The sequence below is a fragment of the Schistocerca serialis genome, unplaced genomic scaffold, assembly GCF_023864345.2.
Source record: "Schistocerca serialis cubense isolate TAMUIC-IGC-003099 unplaced genomic scaffold, iqSchSeri2.2 HiC_scaffold_1207, whole genome shotgun sequence".
In the NCBI taxonomy this organism is placed as follows: Eukaryota; Metazoa; Arthropoda; class Insecta; order Orthoptera; family Acrididae; genus Schistocerca; species Schistocerca serialis.
The window spans coordinates 27,501-32,500 of record NW_026047411.1 but is presented as its reverse complement, the minus strand read 5'-3'; the positions used below and the strand labels follow the sequence as shown (position 1 = coordinate 32,500).

Below are 5,000 nucleotides of genomic sequence, written 5' to 3'. Positions count from 1 at the left end.
CCTAACCTATGTTGTGCCTTAACCTAACCTATGTTGTGCCTTAACCTAACCCATGTTGTGCCTTAACCTAACCCATGTTGTGCCTTAACCTAACCCATGTTGTGCCTTAACCTAACCCATGTTGTGCCTTAACCTAACCCATGTTGTGCCTTAACCTAACCCATGTTGTGCCTTAACCTAACCCATGTTGTGCCTTAACCTAACCCATGTTGTGCCTTAACCTAACCCATGTTGTGCCTTAACCTAACCCATATTGTACCTTAACCTAACCCATATTGTACCTTAACCTAACCCATATTGTACCTTAACCTAACCCATATTGTACCTTAACCTAACCCATATTGTACCTTAACCTAACCTAATTTGTGCCTCAACGTAACCTAATTTGTGCCTCAACGTAACCTAATTTGTGCCTCAACGTAACCTAATTTGTGCCTCAACGTAACCCATGTTGTGCCTCAACGTAACCCATGTTGTGCCTCAACGTAACCCATGTTGTGCCTCAACGTAACCCATGTTGTGCCTCAACGTAACCCATGTTGTGCCTCAACGTAACCCATGTTGTGCCTCAACGTAACCCATGTTGTGCCTCAACGTAATCCATGTTGTGCCTCAACGTAACCCATGTTGTGCCTCAACGTAACCCATGTTGTGCCTCAACGTAACCCATGTTGTGCCTCAACGTAACCCATGTTGTGCCTCAACGTAACCCATGTTGTGCCTCAACGTAACCCATGTTGTGCCTCAACGTAACCCATGTTGTGCCTCAACGTAACCCATGTTGTGCCTCAACGTAACCCATGTTGTGCCTCAACGTAACCCATGTTGTGCCTTAACGTAACCCATGTTGTGCCTTAACGTAACCCATGTTGTGCCTCAACGTAACCCATGTTGTGCCTCAACGTAACCCATGTTGTGCCTCAACGTAACCCATGTTGTGCCTCAACGTAACCCATGTTGTGCCTTAACGTAACCCATGTTGTGCCTTAACGTAACCCATGTTGTGCCTTAACGTAACCCATGTTGTGCCTTAACGTAACCCATGTTGTGCCTTAACGTAACCCATGTTGTGCCTTAACGTAACCCATGTTGTGCCTTAACGTAACCCATGTTGTGCCTTAACGTAACCCATGTTGTGCCTTAACGTAACCCATGTTGTGCCTTAACGTAACCCAATTTGTGCTTTAACGTAACCTAATTTGTGCTTTAACGTAACCTAATTTGTGCTTTAACGTAACCTAATTTGTGCTTTAACGTAACCTAATTTGTGCTTTAACGTAACCTAATTTGTGCTTTAACGTAACCTAATTTGTGCTTTAACGTAACCTAATTTGTGCTTTAACGTAACCTAATTTGTGCTTTAACGTAACCTAATTTGTGCTTTAACGTAACCTAATTTGTGCTTTAACGTAACCTAATTTGTGCTTTAACGTAACCTAATTTGTGCTTTAACGTAACCTAATTTGTGCTTTAACGTAACCTAATTTGTGCTTTAACGTAACCCATGTTGTGCCTTAACCTAACCTATATTGCGCCTTAACCTGACGCACGTTGTCGCTGAACCTGCTCTGTAATTGTTATGCAACTCGTTAAATTAGTGTAGTGTTGCCTAACCGCAACCCTCGCAATATAGTTCGCTATTCGCACTGCCCGGTCCCCTGTGTATCGCGTCATGTTAAACACCTTGCAGGTGTTGCTGACTTTCCACATGCTCCTGCTATACACTGTAATGTGGATAGCAGCAGGACGTACATGCCCCCCCCCCCTTCCCCCCTGCCTTCGCAAGCTGGTCGTTGAGAAGTTTGCATGTTCAATGCCCTTCGCATGCCGACGTACTCAGCCTACGTTGTGGTACGGCCTGTCACCTGTCCGCCGATGTACGCAAAACCCACAAACTGTACTGCACATTGGTCCGTATGTACTGAATGATACATCGTGGCACATGTGTGACCGTACGACGACTGCGCCTAGCAACGGCAGACCATACAGTCCAAATATTGTGCACGCAGCTACGTGTCGTCTCCCTATAAGAGCTGGATTGCAGTGTGGTACGCCATTCAGACGTGTGGGAGGAACGGACGCCCTGGATGGCGATCAGCATGAGCAGTCTGTTGATGTAGTGGAGCGTGTATTCGGACGTAGTCGTCTCTTCTCACACACCGTGATAGCATGTTGCACCGCGTTCCACATCTGCGACATCCTGCAGAGGCCGGCTGACAGTCGTTCGCGCAATGGACACCGCATACGTACGGGGGCTACCTTCTACGTGTTCTCGAGGCGTGCACATGTTGTTGCGTCTATGTGGGCAGACGTAGTGTGTTGTGACACCTGACACAGGCATGCAATACTCGTTGCAAATGGCGATGGACGTCTACGTTTGCTGGTGACGTTACGCAAATGAACAACAGGTAACCCGTTGTGGTGCGGTTGTTCTCGCTAGAGGTGAATCAGTGTTGGCGACGATCGGTCGAGCTATTAACCGGTTGTTTCAGGGATACCCACCATGCCCACGAACGTGAAAGGGGACCCACCATGCCCACGAACGTGAAAGGGGATCTGGGTGTGAGGCGATACGCGGCGGTGGCTGGGTGGGACCGTCCCCGGCCGGTGAGGGGGGGCCGCCCGGCGTGCTGGCAGCGCGGTGCGTGGGCGCACGCGCTACAGCCGGCTGGTGGGGGCGGCCAGTGGCAGGCGCGCCGGCCGACGGACGCGGCAGGCGGCGCAGCTGCGCGCCGGCGCCCCCTGCTCGCGGCGCCTTGCGGCCAAAGCAGGTCCTCGCGGGCCCGGTGCGAAGCGCGGTGGCCATCTGCAGTGTGCTGGTCCGATTGAGGACTGTGTGCGCTGAGGATGCGCCGCCGCCCGGCGCTCGGCGCCGCGACGCCGTCTGCTGCTCGGTCGCCCCAGCGGTTCTCGCAGGTGGTTTGTATCGCAGCTGTGCGGACGTGTTGGCGCGTGCGCTGTGCTGGGAGAGTTCGCTTCGGCACCCAAGTGGGGCTTTTGTCCTTCTGTGGCGCTGGCGTTGGAGCTGCCGGTCACCGTAGGTGGCGCGTGTTGTCTCCCGCCGGCAATGCCACGACAGCACGCTCCCGGGCCTCTGTCGGCAGCGGCAAGCTCAGTTGGGAGCACGGGTGGTCGCACCTAAAGCGTCTACTCGCCTAACTCCGGGCGATTGCGCCTCTCTCGAACCCGACCAAGTACTTAGGACGGCGCTGCGCGCCGCCGGGACCTGAGAGGGTTTCGAGGTGTGTTGTGCAGGGGAGCTCAGCCTCCTCCTGTTTGCAGAATAATTGAGCGGACGCTTGCGTGTTCGCGTGGGCCCCCGGGACACACTCCCGGGCGGCCGGCTGCTCAGCTCTAGTTGACGCAGCTCCCTGGTTGATCCTGCCAGTAGTCATATGCTTGTCTCAAAGATTAAGCCATGCATGTCTCAGTACAAGCCGCATTAAGGTGAAACCGCGAATGGCTCATTAAATCAGTTATGGTTCCTTAGATCGTACCCACGTTACTTGGATAACTGTGGTAATTCTAGAGCTAATACATGCAAACAGAGTCCCGACCAGAGATGGAAGGGACGCTTTTATTAGATCAAAACCAATCGGTCGGCTCGTCCGGTCCGTTTGCCTTGGTGACTCTGAATAACTTTGGGCTGATCGCACGGTCCTCGTACCGGCGACGCATCTTTCAAATGTCTGCCTTATCAACTGTCGATGGTAGGTTCTGCGCCTACCATGGTTGTAACGGGTAACGGGGAATCAGGGTTCGATTCCGGAGAGGGAGCCTGAGAAACGGCTACCACATCCAAGGAAGGCAGCAGGCGCGCAAATTACCCACTCCCGGCACGGGGAGGTAGTGACGAAAAATAACGATACGGGACTCATCCGAGGCCCCGTAATCGGAATGAGTACACTTTAAATCCTTTAACGAGTATCTATTGGAGGGCAAGTCTGGTGCCAGCAGCCGCGGTAATTCCAGCTCCAATAGCGTATATTAAAGTTGTTGCGGTTAAAAAGCTCGTAGTTGGATTTGTGTCCCACGCTGTTGGTTCACCGCCCGTCGGTGTTTAACTGGCATGTATCGTGGGACGTCCTGCCGGTGGGGCGAGCCGAAGGCGTGCGACCGCCTCGTGCGTGCTCGTGCGTCCCGAGGCGGACCCCGTTGAAATCCTACCAGGGTGCTCTTTATTGAGTGTCTCGGTGGGCCGGCACGTTTACTTTGAACAAATTAGAGTGCTTAAAGCAGGCAAGCCCGCCTGAATACTGTGTGCATGGAATAATGGAATAGGACCTCGGTTCTATTTTGTTGGTTTTCGGAACCCGAGGTAATGATTAATAGGGACAGGCGGGGGCATTCGTATTGCGACGTTAGAGGTGAAATTCTTGGATCGTCGCAAGACGAACAGAAGCGAAAGCATTTGCCAAGTATGTTTTCATTAATCAAGAACGAAAGTTAGAGGTTCGAAGGCGATCAGATACCGCCCTAGTTCTAACCATAAACGATGCCAGCCAGCGATCCGCCGCAGTTCCTCCGATGACTCGGCGGGCAGCCTCCGGGAAACCAAAGCTTTTGGGTTCCGGGGGAAGTATGGTTGCAAAGCTGAAACTTAAAGGAATTGACGGAAGGGCACCACCAGGAGTGGAGCCTGCGGCTTAATTTGACTCAACACGGGAAACCTCACCAGGCCCGGACACCGGAAGGATTGACAGATTGATAGCTCTTTCTTGATTCGGTGGGTGGTGGTGCATGGCCGTTCTTAGTTGGTGGAGCGATTTGTCTGGTTAATTCCGATAACGAACGAGACTCTAGCCTGCTAACTAGTCGCGTGACATCCTTCGTGCTGTCAGCGATTACTTTTCTTCTTAGAGGGACAGGCGGCTTCTAGCCGCACGAGATTGAGCAATAACAGGTCTGTGATGCCCTTAGATGTTCTGGGCCGCACGCGCGCTACACTGAAGGAATCAGCGTGTCTTCCTAGGCCGAAAGGTCGGGGTAACCCGCTGAAC

General features: G+C 52.4%; 1 non-coding gene across 1 annotated transcript in view; it reads left to right on the top strand.

Moving 5' to 3' along the window:
* Positions 1-3,368: 3,368 nt before the first annotated feature.
* The window catches only part of LOC126435444 (small subunit ribosomal RNA), a 1,909-nt gene continuing 277 nt past the window's right edge, over positions 3,369-5,000 (top strand). The window contains exon 1 of the ribosomal RNA XR_007579946.1: positions 3,369-5,000. This exon is cut by the window's right edge and continues 277 nt beyond it. This is a non-coding gene — a ribosomal RNA (small subunit ribosomal RNA).